General features: G+C 49.5%; 1 long non-coding RNA gene across 1 annotated transcript; it reads right to left on the bottom strand.

Moving 5' to 3' along the window:
* Nucleotides 1–6,072: 6,072 nt before the first annotated feature.
* LOC116973018 lies at nucleotides 6,073–15,488 on the bottom strand. Its single transcript, XR_004411976.1, has 3 exons — nucleotides 15,395–15,488; nucleotides 12,377–12,387; nucleotides 6,073–6,084 (listed from the first exon to the last, which is right to left on the bottom strand). It is a non-coding gene; the product is annotated as an uncharacterized LOC116973018 (long non-coding RNA).
* Nucleotides 15,489–17,345: the final 1,857 nt, after the last annotated feature.

The raw sequence follows: 17,345 nt of genomic DNA, 5'->3' as shown, positions 1-17,345 counted from the left end.
AATGTCCAGGCCCACAGACAGGTTCGAAACTGGTTCTTCCTTTGTGGATTGGGGTTTAAAAATGTCCATGTCCTTGTCTGAGTTCTTCCATAATTTTGGAGGATTTGCCCCAATAACTAACATGCCCCTACGATACGTCATGGCTTGCACAGACCGTATCGATTGACAAAGTTAGTGGGCAACTCTTCCAGCCTCAAGAGCTGTAAACACTCCTGGCGAGATGGTGAAATTATGTACCCCGAAAGACCCCATAATTGCTAAACTAGGCCCTCGAAGCACATTAACTTACACTATACAGCTTTTACTTTAAATCAATCCCACAAACCATACAGCACCATCACGACCATTCCCTGAAAATGCAGGGATCACAACATATGTACGAAAACCATTGCAATAGAGTACAGACATTTTACAGTGACGAGGTGTCGTTATAGCGACGTCGGGCGGCTCGAATTACCAGCTGTTGTAATTTGGCCATCCTCCTCCGCCTTTTAAATTTGCAATTAATGCATAGCAAATACACCACAATTATCATCTGGCAGATGATCAGAACATGGGACACGATGCGGACCCATGCTGGAACTATGATCCTGGACTCCTGGTCCCACCAACGTGGAGACTTGATCTCTTCGATCTCCCTGGCGATATCCAGTGTCTTTTGTTCCTGGGAGAAGAAGTGTTTGTGCGACAACTCGACCGCCACCAGCAACTCTTTTAATTTTTCCTTCACTGGGGGAATATCATACCCGAAATGGGCCACATAGTTAGATATGTCAGTTACATTTTCTCATACTGAGATGTGAACCGAAGAAGGTTCCGGGATGGGTAATATTCGCTGCTGTGCCACATGGACTTCTGCCCTGGGTTTAAAGCAGAAGCTGCTGTGCGGTATCGGGCACCACAGCTGTGATCCGTGCTGATACCACATGTGGTGACACAGTACGTCCCACTGCCTATAAACGCCACTTGTGGAGGGACATGGTCTGCCGCCATCGCCTCCATGGTACAGTTTATAGGCTGTGCCCCAACAGTCCTGAACCCACACTGAGGCCTAGCCTCAGCGCCCATGTGCTGGGGATACAGGATTACCTGTGCTCCCCGGCTCCGATAACCCAAAAGGTCAATGCCTGTCACAGCTTGCTCCCTCACTATGACATAGGGCGGGACCTTCCCGTAGCGAATATGCACCCCCCCACGAACAACTCCCACGTTCTCCACTCGGTACAGAGGAGCTGGTCGTGCCGAGATTCCCATCACCGGGATTCTTATGACCACTCCCATTATGGTGTGATTGGACTTTCCGCAATCCACCGGTACCGGGTAGGCCTCGGAGGCCACACAAAGCTGACAAGGACTCAAAGTGTAGTCATAAGGGTGTAGCGCTGCTAGGTGCTGGTTGCTTATCCAGGAGGGGACCTGACCTGGCCTCAGGTCTTCCAGGTTGCTCCTCCCCTCCCCCAACAACCACGCACCATACAGCCCACACACCTCATTCTGTGCAGCCTGATCGGACGCATTCTGGTCCTCTTTAATCAAAGCGTTTATCGTTTTTGCATGTGTCTCCAATTGTGCTATGATTTCTTTTAGATGTAGAGTCATTGTCACCTCTTCGTGCAGTCCCGATCCTACCACCGCATTTTCCTCCCCCAGAACCTTATGTAACTGGCCCTTCAACTGATTGATCTGCAGGGCCAGTTCTTCGTTGTCCATGCTATTAATAATGGATGTCCCCGTGTTAAATGCTGTAAACCCGTCGTTCACCACCCCTCGTCTTTGCCTACCGGACCCCATAGTGAAATCACCTCCCCCGCGGTACATCTCTTCTATGTCTATGTTCCCAAAATCCAGGTTGTGGAATTTCTGGAACGTGTCTTTTAACAGGGCCTGATATAATAATTCCGTCTCGCGGGGGCACCATGCGGGTAACCGCACTTCAATCAAATATGATGGACTCCTCCGTGTCCCCGCGACGCGCCACACACATCCGGAGGCACATCGTTGCCATCATCCATACGGCTACTCATCTGGGAAACAAAGCAAAACACCTCCTTGCCTCCACAAAGCAATCCGCCTCCCTGCACTCCATCACACCCATGGAGGAGTGGCCATCCGGCCGACGGTAGTGGCTACCGTGCTAATAATGGCATTCGAGGTTTTGTCTTTGTCTGTTGTGGTCTACTTTTCCACAGCCCATCCCTTCGATGCAGCCGACGTTCCCATACTGTCCATCCCTGTACTCCCCTGTATCTATACAAAACCCTATATCTAATTACCAAACGCTAGCTACATCTACTCACACACAAACCATATACAACGCCACCCGTCTCCGGGTGGCCAACTCATATCTGGTCCCCATTACGCTGGGGCCACCCCTCTGACTGCCCCTCACCTCCCTTTGCACTACGGGGTTTCGAGATACCCCTACGTTCCCTGCAGAGACTGGGCTACCTCCAGCCGCACTCCGTAGTGCCCTGTTTCGGCCACTCTCCTTCCCGGCCCTCCTGTGGCTGGCCCTAGTCCTAGGTTTAATCAGGGATGGGGACCACCTAACTGGGGGTTTAGTGACCCTGTTACTCATACGTCTGACTGGGGGTTCCCACACCAGAAGTGATACCTCCATCTCCTCTGCTTCTGCTAGTTCTGCCTCTCTTAGGCAGTCTACGGTACCTGCCTGCGGAGGGCTGGAGTCAACATCCTTCCCCGCTGCTTCCAGTCCTCGCCCTGGGACACAGCAGGCTACTTCAGGCTGACTACCTGTGAGCTCGCCTGACTCCCCTACGGTTTCCACATCAACCCGGGTCTGTTCTTGATCCTGTTCCCTGACATGTACCCCTTTCTTACTTTTCCCTAACCTTGTGGGGTCGATCAATTAACACTGGTTGATGTGGAACCATTTGACTCTACGAGGAAGCTGAATGACATACACCATGGGACTGGCCTTGTCCACTATGTTGTATGGGCCAGCATACAAGGGTTCAAACACCCCTACCCTAGCATATCTCTCTGCCAATACCTGGTCTCCCACTGCCCACTCGCAATGCCTGTGAGGCTCCAGCAGTAGCTTGTTTCTTTGGTGCTGGGCCCCCATGTTTCTGGCTGCCTGCCAGTGAACCTGCCTAAGTTGTTCAAATAGCCTCTTGGCGAACTTGTCCCGGTTCACTTCCCTGAGCTGTCCCTCTGTTAGGGCTGGGACCATAACGTGCATGGGCGTTCTCATGACCCGGCCCGTCATAAGCTCATGGGGAGAGTACCCCGTACTCCTGGACTGGCTGGCCCGAATCCCCATAAGGACCATTGGTAAAACCTCCACCCACCGGTTGGGTGAGTCCCCTGTTTCCTTCCTTATCCTTTCCTTTATTGTCCGGTTCAACCGCTCTACCGGACCTGAGGACTGGGGGTGGTAGGCCACATGCCACTTGGCCTTGATGCCCAGTATTCTAAGGGTGGACTGCATGACCTGTCCCATGAAATGGCTCCCCTGATCTGACTCCACGAACTGTGGGAGTTCCCACCTGGTGAACACCTCCCTAAACAGGATTTTTGCCGTGCCCATAGCAGTGGCTGTTCTGCAAGGGAAGGCCTCTACCCATTTTGAGAACACATCCACAAGGACTAAGCAATACTTGTAACCCCCTTGAGCGGTCGATTTGAATCGACTGCCATGGCCCCTTCACCCTCCTGATGTGTCCCATAGAAACCTTTCTTTTCTGGGGGTCTGGGTTGTTTGCTGCGCAAACCAGACAGCTTGCGCAAAAGTCGTGAACGTCTTCCCTGAGCCCTGGCCACCATCCTGCCATCTCTACTCGCTGCCATGTGGTCTCTGGCCCGGGGTGACCTGCCCCTGGACCCTCATTGGCTAGTTTAAAAAATCCTTTCTGTACAGGGAAGGCATTACCCACTTATCTCCCTTGAATAACATGCCTTCCTTTACTGTCATGTCTTTACCCCCATACGGTCCCACTCCTGGCTCCTTCTCTTGCCAAGCGATCCGCCTTCTGATTTCCCTCGCCCCGTGGCTCCGTTTTGGAATGGGCCTTCACCTTATGGATATATCTATCCCCGCCCTTCCCTACGGCTGCTACAATCCTCTCTAATAGGGGTTTAGTGGTCAGGGACTTCCCGTCCGGTGAGGTGTACCCTCGGCGGGACCAGATGGCCAGATATTCCGTGCAGGAATTGCATGTGAACATGCTGTCTGAACATATGGTGTATGGAGTGGGGAAACGCTCGGGATGGGTCACCACATACATTACCGCCGCCAGCTCGGCCTGCTGGGTGCTTAACGTATGTGGGAGTTTAAGGGCTAGGGCTATCTCCGCCTCGGGGTCCCAGATCCCACAGCCCGTGAGCCTTATGCCCTCGGACATGAAACTGGACCCGTCCACGTATATTTCCCTACCTGTGGGATGTAACCCTGCTCTAAGCCCAAAGTCCACCTCCCATACCCCTTCCACCGAGCAACGGTGTGGCTCCCCTGGATACACCAAATTGGCTGCGAGCTTGGGCTCACATAGCCTCTCAACCCGTAAGGCCATTTGGGAAAGGAGAAGGGTCCAGCGAGTGATCCTCGCACTGCTAACAGTCCCATCCTTAATCCGACCGTCCAGCAGCATCTGGGTTGGGGTATGGTGGGTCAGGAGGGTGATGGGGGACATTCTTATGAAGACCTTCTTCACTGCCCTTCTTCACTGCCCAGTATGTGGCTAGCAGGTGCCGCTCACAGTTTGAATAGGACCTTTCTACCTCTGTGAGGACTCTGGAGGAATACACCACTGGCCTTAACTTGCCGTGCCATTCCTGGAGGAGCACTGCGCTCAGGCCATCGCTGCTTGCGGCAACCTCCAGGAAAAATTCCTCCCTGTAGTCAATGGCTCCCAGAGCTGGGGCCTTTTGCAGGTCCCGCTTCAAATGGACGAATGCCGACTCGCACTGCTCATCCCACTCCCACTCTACCCCTTTGCGTAGCAGCCGGAGCAGAGATGCTGCAGTCGCGGCATATAAAGTCTCGGCAGTAGCCCGTGACTCCCAGAAATGACCGTAACCCCCCCACGTCCATTGGGATTGGGAGTTCCTGCACTGCCTGCCTTCTTGCTGTATCGATACCCCTTTCTCCGGCCCTAAGGGTCAGTCCCAAGAACATTACCTCTTGTAACCCTGTCTGTGCCTTCTTGGGATTTACTTTTAAACCGCTCTTACAGAGCAGCTCCAGCAGTTCGTTTACTAGGGGCCCATGTTCCTCCGTGTCCATGGTGCCCGTGAATAGCAAAATATCGTCCACATACTGGACGATCTTGTGGGGCTCACTAAATTCCTTTAAACATTCCGCTATACATTGGTGGAAAATGCTGGGTCTATTGTGGAACCCTTGGGGAAGACAGTTCCACGTGTACTGCTGCCCCTTAAATGTGAAAGCAAATTTGTACTGGTCTTCCTTCCTGACTGGGATAGACCAGAAACCGTTCGAGATGTCTAGCACCGTAAATACAGAAGCAGACACCGGAATTTCCCCAAATAGGTCTGCTACAGCTGCCACAGTTGGTGCGCAAGCCGGAATATTCTTATTCAGGACCCTATAATCTACTGTGGCCGTCCAGGAATTGTCTGGCTTCTGTACGGGCCAGAGCAGTGAGTTCACGTAGGTGGCTATGGGCCTCAAAACGCCTTGAGGAACCAGTGAACTCAGGGCAACTTCTAAGTCAGCCTCCGCTTCTCGGGGAACACTGGAAGATCCTGGACCTCCATCTTGACCCAGGGTCTCCCACATGGGCCATACTTTAACGGGCATAGGAATGTGGGCTGTTTCGCTGGCAGTCATAAAGGTGCCGGGGGTGCGGATACGGGCGCGCCCTGGCCTGTTGCCATGGCTACCTGCCATGCAGTCCCGCCTTGGACTGCAAATAGGTCAATAGATCTCTTACATCTATTGTTACCTCCAGGGCTGGGTCGGCTGTTCCCGGGGTCCTATCCCCCACTGCTCTACTTAGGTTTCTGCACTCCCTCTTGTAGTGCCCGGGCTTCCCACACCCGTAGCACACCGGCCTCATCTTGGAAGAGGTCCGGCTGCCTTCCTGTTTCCACTGCCTCCTTTTGGGGGGTGCCGGTGCTATATTGTGCACCTTGCCCTTAGAGGGCTTCTCCTCACTTCTCTCCCCATTGCGATACGCAAGGGTGAGCTTCCTGATCACCTCCGCCTCGTTAAATTTTGGGTCCGCTGGGTCGAACCAGTGCTCGGCCTTTGCCCTAACTCGCTGGAGGCAATTCACCACCAGAGTCTTCAGCCAATGGGCAGTTCTCTCATCTAAATTCTGCCTATCTCCCACACGCTCCCTCATACACTGCCTACAGCCTGTCTGCGAACATATCCGGGGACTCAGCTACCTGCTGCTTCGTCTCCCCCACCCTGGCTAAAGGACTACCCTGATTCAACCCCATGGCCTCCAGAACCACTGTCTGTGCCGCTACCCATGTTTCAGGTCTTTCCCCTTCCCTGGAGGTCACCGCCTTGCATAGGTATGAATCCAGGGTCATCAGTAGTAGCTTTACCCGTTCTACCTCATCGCAATCGTTTATGTCGGCTGCCTGCTGCACCTCCATAAAATGCAATGACGGGTCTCCCGCCCTGGTTAACCTGGGAACATGAGCTACCATCCCCCTCAGCACGTGTGCCCCATGGGGAATGATGATATCACTCTCTATGGGCCCCCTATCTGCCTGCCCTACCGGGGGACCATATTTCCTTTGCCGTACCGGGCATATCTGCCCTACTCGGGGCTGTTGCCACTTTACCCCCGGCTCTCCCACCATGATCGGTAACCCCACCACCTCGTGGTGTGCTACACATGGCGCAAACGCCACTAACTGAGGGTGCTCTCCCGCCCCTCCTTGGGCCTGTCCCTCCCCGGACAACCCGAGCCCCACCTGCCGACCCTATTCCCGGCGCCTCAGGAGGCGGTCTATTTCCCCTTGCCCCTGGGGAATCATCTGCTGAGAGAAGCCCTCTGCCCCCGGGGGACCCCCCTGGTCCTACCAGGTGAACCCATCCCCTAGTCTTGGACAGAGTCTCCTCCAGCTGTGCTAACCTTGCCTGGCAAGGCCCGCGATCACAATCCCCTAACTCGCTACGGGCCACCCTGTATGCTGCTTGGATATCTTGGAACTTTCCCTCCAGCTCCGTGTACCTCTGTGTACTCTGAGCCAGGAGTTCCTGGGCGTTCCGTTCCCTCTCCTTTGCCTCTACCACCTGGCATCGGAGGAATTCCTGGGCATTTCTGTGGGACTCCCTAGCCTGCAAGATACACTGTCTGGCTCTGCTGAGTTCCTCATAGAGCCCTTCCCCTTCTCTAGCGCTTTCCTCAGCGCTGGCCCTAGCTTCTCTCAGTTGCTCTTCCAGACTATTTACCTGTCTCTCCATTTTGGCTACCTGCTGTGATAGGCACGCTAGCCAAACTGCCTTTTCCTGCCCTTTATTATACCTTTTGCTTTCCGTCCATTGAGCTGCAGCTACTGCAGGCTGCTGTGCTGTCAAAAGTGCTATCACCCATTGTTTGGTGAGTGATCTTTTTAAACAGATAAGAGGAGATTCTCTCCTCCATCTTGCTACGTTCTCTCACCCCCTCTGGTAAGTCACATATCCCAAACCACCGAGGTCCTGCCGCGGTCGCCATTCTGTAGGGGTTTCGTTTCCCTTTGCTCCACTTCGGGCCCAACTGCCCGAGTTATTCTCTCTCTTGTCGGAGGGTCAAACGGCCACCACTCCACTCGAGCGGTTCCCAAGAGAGAGAATACAACAAAAGGGATTCCCCTGGGTTCTAGAATTATGGTGGGATATGATAAAAGGTTGACTTGACCAGAGTGTGCTGATGAGAGAAAACAGAAACCAAGATGGACTCAAAGCAAGTCTAAAATTTACAGGCTTTATTAAACAATGAGAAATCGAATCTCACCAACACTACATAATACGTGATTAAACTTATGCTTTAAACTAAGACTATGGAAGGAAAACTATCGGGCATGTCGTAAAACTTACTTTACACAATTTTACTTGCAAGTACACCCCTTTCCCCTTCTTCCCTCAACCTCTATCCTATTTCGGGAACTTCACCAGGTCACTGGGGTACTTACAGCTAGATTGATGCAGGGTCACGAGCCGTCCAGCAGAGCTTTCTGAGAGCCAGTTCTGGCTTGACTCCTGCTTTTTATACCTGAGTTTCTCCCTTGAAACCCCCCAGGTGGTCCTCTGGACAAAAGGGTCTTTTGATGATTCCCAGTTTCGATCTGGCATGAACAATAGGCTTCCGATGATAAGGGGTTTGCTGATGTCATGATCCCTCAGCCTGATCGTTATCCCATCGCCTAGATGGGCTCCCATTGTCCCGATGGATGAGTCATCCACGATGGTGTTTGTGCTTGCTGCTGGCCTGTTTACCACCGTCTGCTGAGGCTCGGTACCTTCCTTTGTGTTTCCAAGATAATCTCGTTATCTCCGTCTCAGTCTTTCCTGCTCACACCATTCGCTTAGTGGTGTAATGCCCAGGCCCACAGACAGGTTCGAAACTGGTTCTTCCTTTGTGGATTGGGGGTTTTTTCCGTTGCAGCCAGCAAACCTGGTTTAAAAATGTCCATGTCCTTATCTGAGTTCTTCCATTATTTTGGAGGATTTGCCCCAATAACTTACAGTAGGATGGTAAGTAATCAAAATGTGCACTTAAAAAGTGTCTTCGAGTTTATGGACTAAACAGATCTAAGCTACATTTCAATATATAATTGCATACATGTAAGCATACAAGTAACAAACAAAACGCGGCGATCACCTCTGAAAAGTACATAGTTATAATACCACTTGTTTTAGTGACTGTGGAAAGGAAAAAAAAGTAATTTAATTAACTAGATCCTGGAAAACCAATTGGCGAAAAACCAGTCCAGGCATTACATTTTGGGCTTCAGCCCCATCCTACCCTTTGGGGTTCTACCCCATCCTAACTTAGTTGTGTGTGCATGATGTTTTTAGTCCATTTCTGGAACTGATCCATATCCCACTGTATACTTTGACAATATTTCTCACTGTCTGCAACTCCATCAGTTCTGGTGTTGCCTGCAAAATCCATGTCGGCAACATCCACTGCTACTTTTATTGATCACTTCAATCCTTGCATATTATTAGTATTCTCTGTACAGGTGTCACTGTTTTCTATGTTACATTCCTGAGTGAATTTTGATACAAAGTTATCCTTTACTATCTCATCTACATCCTGTGACTCCAAGCATATATTCCCTCCTTTATTCTTGAGCAATACTACCTTCCCCCTTTTTACCCTCTTGTTGTAATGTACATATAAAAACCTTGGTATTTTAAAAAAATCTACTTGACATTGACATTTCATTGCCGTTTAAGCCTTTCTAATTGTCTCTGTGTACTTTCCTGTGCTTTATATTCATCAAAGGAAGAGTATGTAAGGTTTAACTCAGCGGGACAGGCAGCATCTCTGGACAGAAGGAATGGGTAATGTTTTGGGTCGAGACCCTTCTTCAGACGCTTGTGACCCAAAACATCACCCATTGCTTCTCTTCAGTGATGCTGCCTGTCCCACTGAGTTACTCCAGCATTTTGTGTCTATCTTCAGTGTAAACCTGCACCTGCAGTTTTTTCCAAAACATCTTGAAACTTATGGACACATAGTGCTGGAGTAACTCAGCGGGTCAGGTAGTATCTCTGGAGTCTCAAGAAAGGTCTGAAGAAACGTTACCTATCCATGTTCGCCTGAGGTGCTGCCTGACCCCCTATGTTACTCCAGCACTTTTGTTGTAAGCCAGTATCTGCAGTTCCTTGTTTCTACTTATGGAGTTATGATTACTGTTCCCTTCCACTGTAACACAGTCATGTGTTGACAATAAACTAATCTGGGATCTGGTAACATACCTGAATCACTCCATCCCAGATAGCATTCTGGTGAATCATCTCTGCACCTTCTGCAGCTTCATTACATCTTTTCCACAGTAAAGATGCTTCCACATCCACGGTATTTCCATTTACCCCTCCCCACCAGAATAACATCTTGCTGCCTTGACTTCATTCCTTCCCCACCTCTAGTCTCTACACAATTACCATCAGCTTCACAAGATTCCATCCCCAGACACATACAATACAATACAATATTTATTCCACGTCATTTGAACCTCACTGAGGCTCAAACGAAACTCCGTTTCCACAGCCATACAAACAAAGACAATTCCTACAAGAAATACAAACAATTAAATTTACGTAAACATCCATCACAGTGAATCTCCTCCTCACTGTGACGGAAGGCAAAGTCTTTTCTCTCCCCTGCACATTTTCTCTCCCGATGTTGAAGCCCCGGCGGGCGATGGTAAGTCCCACGGCCATTTTAGACCGCGCCGGGCGATGTACGGCCCCACTCCAGGCCCAAAAGTCACAAAGTTGGAACCCCCGGCGGGCGCTGGAATGTCCTGTGGCCATTAAAGCTGCGCCAGGCGATGTACGGTCCCGCTCCGGGTCCTTCTAACCCCGCGACACGGGCTGGAGAAGTTGCGTTGCGGGAGCTCCGAAAAGCGTTCTCCCACCCCAGTCCATCGGTCTGCAGCTGGAGCCTCCGAGCTCTGGAGTTGAGCTGCAGCAAAGACAATTCTGCTCTGAGGCCGGCCAGCCCCACGATGGTGAGTAGTCCGCAGGTCCGCAGGCTCTGCGACTGGAGCCCCCAGGTCGTTCCGGTTGGAGGCCGCTCCACGGTGCTAGGCCCCAACAACAACGGAGACCCGACAGGAAAAAGGCCGTCCCCCCCTTCCCCCCCTCCACATATACACAGTTAAAAACAGGATTAAAAAAAACACGGACAACTACCTTTAACTAGACAAAAAAAAAACATGGCCCCTCCCTCTCTCATTCAGTGGTTTGAAAGGTTTGTTTAGATGGGGCCTTTAAGTCGGCATGGACAATTTGGCACAAGGGGCCGGTTTCCATGCTCGATATTCCATGACTTGTACAAAGGATTCCCGAATTGAGTCCTGTACCAAGTAACTGCCAACAGAGGGCAGCAGTCACACACAGGAGGAAAGCTGTGTGTTGCAACCATGGTGTTCAATGTTCTGATGGGAGAGTGGTGAGGGTGGAGGAAGGAAAGCACTGAGGGAGGGAAAGATAATTCAGACCATCACAAGTTGTGCCGGAGGAACTCAGCTGGTCTAAGTGTATCTGAGGGGGGAAAGGAGTTGTTGGTGTTTGTGTCTAAACCCTGCATCAGGACTGAATTCCGAGTCTCCCAGTGGGGAGCAGACCCTGCTTCTCACTGTCTGGGGCCGACTGTGTTCCCAGCCCAGAGGGAGCGATGATACCAGCTCCCTTTCAACCTCAGCAATCAGGAAAGTGGTCTTTTGTTCCCTTAATGGAACAGTTGGTCTTAATTAATAATAATAATAAACCTTATTTCAGACTTAAGGTCCAGGCAAGGGGCAATATTACATAAAAATGCATTGCATATTAAAAAATATCATAAAGTACATATAAAATCTTAGTATATCACATAAAAATATCATTAATTGTTGACAGGACATTTGAGCAGAAAACTGAAGACTACGAGAGACTCGCCAGTGAATTCAAAAAGGACTTGGAGAAAGACGGCCGTGTCTTTATCAACAATTATGTCTATATCGCATGGTACAACACACAGGGACTTATGCAAATAGCATTTCGTGACATTTAAAACATAATCTCTCACAGATGCTCTGCTACATTTACAGATTCCAAACAGTGAGATGTGCTAAACTCTATTCTTCACTTTAACAAGGGTCTCCCACCTACTGCTACAACAACATGTATTTCTGTGACAACTTTATGGAGCAAAACCAGCTCTGGGTGATTTAATGGAATCAATGGATATGGGGAAAAAGCAGGAACGGGGTACTGATTTTGGGTGATCAGCCATGATCATATTGAATGGCGATGCTGGCTCAAAGGGTCAAATGGCCTACTCCTGCACCTATATTCTATGTTTCTATGTTACACACATTGGATGAACCCTGTACGTTTGCCAATGTTGCAGTTTTGAACCATCCCCTGTACCCTGTGTATAAACACTGCCCTCTAATGCAGTTGCCAGTTCCCACCTCCCACCCACAGGGCTGCAGTGAAGGGGGCTCACACTTCAGACACAATGAACCAGCTACATTCACTCCAATGTGAGGCTTTCTCTGGTTGGATATCTGGGTGTGTTGGGAAAGAGCCATCAAGGCAGAGATATCTGCTCCAAGTCTTCACACTGCACAGTTGTACACGGGTGGGGGCCTCCTCTGGGCAACAGTGTCCTGTCCTCTGCAATGTGGAGAGTGTAATCCCTGGGTGCTGCAGGAAAAGCAACTAATTGACCTGAGGAGCTACTAGTGGGCCATTGCTGCTGTTAACACCAGTCCATTCTCATCTGCTCTTGCGGCATTAATAAGCTCTTGTCTTTAGATTCTTTGCGTGTGTTTTGTTTTCCAAACTGCTGGGAATGTATTCTCACTGTGAAATAAAGAGGGTGATGCATCACAACACTGGGTCTCTGGGTCGATTCTTACTCAGAAACAGAACTGGTCACTGATCACATCTCCAGTCCCAAAGTGCCTCATTGGCTCAGCACACAGTTGGAGAGATGCACGATATGTTGCCCTTCACTGATGATTGGTGAAGGTGCTTCAGGAAGTCTTGCTGCATTTGTGCACAGCTTAATGAGACCACACCACTAATACGATAATTGAAAGCAAAACATTAGTGCTGTTAGAATGATAGAACTACAAGATATAATGGCATTATGGAAATACAGTGTGTAGGTTTAGTCAACATATTCAAATACTCTTGTAATGGAGACACATGAAACTGCAGATGGTGGAGTCTTCAGCCATGAAACTAAACGCTGCAGGAACACGGCAAGTCCGGCTGCACCTGTCGAGGGAATGGACAGATAACACCTCTTCTCACCTTTCATCCCACCAGCCACCGAAACCAAGAAATGTCTCCGATATTTCCGCTACCTTTGTCTTCGTAGTAGGAAAGCTTTTGGAGGGGATTCTTTGTGAAAGGATTTACCCTCATTTGGAGAAGAATGGGCTACTTAGGAACATTCAGCATGGCTTCACACGTGGCAGGTTGTGACTTACTAACAGTCATAGATTCATAGAGTGATACAGCTTGGAAACAGGCCCTTCGGCCCAACTTGCCCACACCAGCAAACATGTCCCATCTACACTCATCCCACCTGCCTGCATTTGGCTCTTATCCCTCTAAACCTGTCCTATCCATGCACAAGTCTAACTTTCTTAAAATATGTGACAGTCCCTGCCTCAACGACCTCATCTGACAACTTGTTCCATACACCCACCACACTTTGTGTGAAAATATTACCCCTCAGATTCCTGTTAAATCTTTCCCCCTTCACCTTAAGCCTACGTCCTCTGGTCCTCGATTCCCCTATAACTTGATCGGGTGTTGTGAAGAGGTGGGTAAGGTGATTGATCGATGAGGGGATGGCGGTGGATGTTGTCTACATGGATTATATGAAGGCATTTGATCAAGTCCCCCATGGTTGGCTGATCCAGAATATTAAGATGCATGGAATTAAAAGTGACTTGGTCAATGAATTCAGAACTGGCTCACTGACAGAAGACAGAGAGCGACGGTGAAAGGTCAATGTTCAGGCTGGAGCTCTGTGACTGGTGGAGTTCTGTAGGGATCTGTACTGGCACTTCTGCAGTTTGTGATATATGTAAATGATTTGGACATAAATGTAGATGGGCTGGTTAGTATGTTTGAAGATTATACTAATACTAGACTAAGTGGGACCCGTTGGGTCCCATTGTCACATGGGAGGCCTGGTTCCCCAATGCAATATTCCACCACTCACCCATAGCCCCCAACTGCCCAGGCGCGGCTGACGGGTTCCTGTTGCGATGCACCTGATCCCCCCTCCTCTCCTCACCGCCCCCAACTCCGCCCCTTGCTCTTTCTCCCCCCAATCCCCACGCACTCACTCCATCCCCCCTCAACCCCCCCATCGACTCTTAGCGGATCACCGGCGGTGCAGCCATTCCCGCCCATTGGATTCCCATTGTGACATAGAGCATGCAGGTATTACTGAGCTGGCGCAACTGATGGGCACGGCAAGTGGAATAGGGATTTATTAAAGCTCAAAAATCGAATGACTCTTAAAATATAACAATTTAAACATTAAAGATGAGATTTATTCAGTTCAGTTCTTTCTTGTTGCGTCTCTTGATGCGTTCTGCTGCTCAATGCGTCTCGATGTCTCTTTGCTGTTGATGAAAAGAAAGACACACAATTTTAATATAGAGACATTAATCAAACTTTAACTTGAAGAAAATCTGAGAATTTACCTCAGAAGTCATCGTTCAATCAAGCACGCGTTAGATGACAACATTCTTGGTCGATGTTCCATCCTTCAGGAAAACTTTGACATTTTCCTTCACCTTTCCTCGGCTAAGAGGCACATATAGTTGTCCATGCTGACATACCGGTTTCCCAAGGTATATCAACACTTTATCCATGGTTTTTCCTTTCGCTTTATGGATCGTCATAGCAAAACTTGATTAAATCGGGAATTGGCTCCGATGAAGGGGAATGTCTTCGCCTTCTGTCAAATTGAGGGATGAGCGATAAGAACAGTGTCATCTTTGAAGGCTTCCATGTTGATTCTTGTAACGATCAGATTATTGTGTAGCTCTTCCACAATCATCCTCGTTCCATTGCATAGCTTTGAGGGTTCCAAGTTTCTCATTACATGATTGGAGATCCTTTTCTCAACTCCAATTTGTGTGGTGGTAATCCAGAGATCTCGAGTGAATCGAGGAATTCTGTTGGGAAGTGAGTAACATTGTTGAAAAGTACTACTTAATTATTCCAGGGAAGCGTCTGATACATGGAGAATTGATGCTTCTCATCGTATCGTTGTGCGGAACCAAGATACAATTGTCGGAGAATAATTCTGCAGGATTGTCAAATAGATTAAATCAATACAATCCCCCAGTGTTTTTGCTGATAGAACCATGTCTTCTGGCATTTCAATTTCATTGTTTTCATTCTTTAAAATCTCGTCTTCAACTTTCAACAAAAATTGTGAATATTTGCCTTCTCCCTCAATCACATATTCGTCTGCAATTGAAACTTGGTGAAAAGTGTTCACAAGTAGGATTTCTTGATGCAGGAATTTTCAACATCAGCATCATTTCCCCTTTTCACTACAGGAAGCAGTTGTCGAAAATCGCCACAACAAATGGTAAGAATGCCGCCAAAAGACTTAGTCTTGGTGCATACATCTTGAAGAATTCTGTCCACCGCTTCAAAGCTCTCCCTCCTAATCATTGGGCATTTATTTGAAACAATGAGTTTCACTTTCCTCATCAAACGTGCCATGTTAGAGTTCTTCTCAATGTTGCAGAATGTATCCTCGGTCACTGGATGGGTATCTTGAATCGAGAATGTGCAGTTCTTCCATAATGCATTAATTTAGCTGCTATCCCAGAGGATGCTACAGCAATAGCCACATCACCTTGACCTCTAACTTTGGAGAGGATCAAATTGGTGATAAATGAGCGACCTCCAGCCGGGGGAAGGGGGAAGCGTCCTGCAGCGGGGGATGGGGACGGCTTCAGGATGGCGCTGTCAAGGGCCAGAGGGGGGAGCATCTTACAGCTGGGGGAGGGTGACGGCTTCAGGCGGGGGCTGTCAGGGGCCGGTAGGGAGGTGTGCGTCCTGCAGCCGGGGGAGGGGGATGAGTTCAGGTGGGGATTTTCAGTGCCATTTGGGGGGGGGAGAAAGCGCTGCCGTGGCCTACTGCTACCGATGCCATGGCCTGCCGCTGCCATGGCCTGCTGCTGCCGCTCCCCACCGGCTTCAGGCGGGGGCCGGTGGGGAGAATCCCACAGCTGGGACAGGGATGGCTTCAGGCGGGGGCCGGTGGGAGGGGGGAAGCATCCTGCAGCTGGGGATGGGGACGGCTTCAGGCGGGGGCTGGCAGGAGCACCCGGCCCCGGCCTCACCAGCGCCTGGCCTCACCAGTGCCCGTCCTCACCAGCGCCCAGACTACACAGCGCCTGGCCCCGGTCCCACCAGCGCCCGGCTCCCTCAATCTCCCACTCTCTCTCCTCAGTTCCCCAGGATCTCGAGGTTGCAGCAGTGGGCCTTGCAGTCGGCCTCGCAGTCGGCCATGCTCTGGGCCGCTCCGCACTATGGCCCTTCCGCACTCCAGCCCCTCCGCAATCCAGCCGCTCCGCACTGCATCCACGGTGATGCTCAATCTCCGCTCGCTCCGCTCTTTCAGCTTCATTGTGACAGAGGAGCCGGTCAATCAGTGCGGCAAAGATGCGTTGGAAGGGGTGTCGCCGTCTCGGGTGACTGACAGGAGAGGAGATCAATTTCCTGACAGGAGAGGAGACCAATCTGCACATGCGCAGTTTTAAAGCTTTTTAAACCTAACTCTTACCATTTTTGCGCAATTAGAAAAATCCCACAAACCGGAAGAGCACAAGATCAGAATTTTTGTTATGTATAGGTAAATAGATAGATAGATGGATGGATGGATAGATGGATAGATGGATATATTGATAGATGGATAGATAGATTTTTAACATTGATTTCCGAACAATTGTATCAGGTACTGAGCAAGAACACTCATGGTATCCAACAAACCCTGTAGTGACCAAAAATGATCCAAAAGTGCATATGTTTGCAACACTGTATTTGTCTTGTTGGGTGACTTCAATCTACATATAGATTGGGTGAATCAAATTGGCAGGGGTGCTGAGGAAGAGGATTTCTTGGAATGTATGCGGGATAGTTATCTAAATCAACATGTAGAGGAACCAACGAGAGAGCAGGCTATTTTAGACTGGGTATTGAGTAATGAGGAAGGGTTAGTTAGCAGTCTTGTTGTACGTGCCCCCTTGGGCAAGAGTGACCATAATATGGTTGAGTTCTTCATTAGGATGGAGAGTGACATTGTTAATTCAGAAACAATGGTTCTGAATTTAAAGAAAGGTAACTTTGAGGGTATGAGACGTGAATTGGCCAAGATTGACTGGCAATTAATTCTAAAAGGGTTGACGGTGGATATGCAATGGAAGACATTTAAAGACTGCATGGATGAACTACAAAAATTGTTCATCCCAGTTTGGCAAAAGAATAAATCAGGGAAGGTAGTGCATCCGTGGATAACAAGGGAAATCAGGGATAGTATCAAAGCGAAGGATGATGCGTACAAATTAGCCAGAAAAAGCAGCATACCGGAGGACTGGGAGAAATTCAGAGACCAGCAGAGGAGGACAAAGGGCTTAATTAGGAAAGG

The sequence above is a fragment of the Amblyraja radiata genome, chromosome 5, assembly GCF_010909765.2.
Source record: "Amblyraja radiata isolate CabotCenter1 chromosome 5, sAmbRad1.1.pri, whole genome shotgun sequence".
NCBI classification, from domain to species: Eukaryota; Metazoa; Chordata; class Chondrichthyes; order Rajiformes; family Rajidae; genus Amblyraja; species Amblyraja radiata.
The sequence above is the reverse complement of the archived record's forward strand: the minus strand, read 5'-3'. Positions and strand labels throughout refer to the sequence as shown.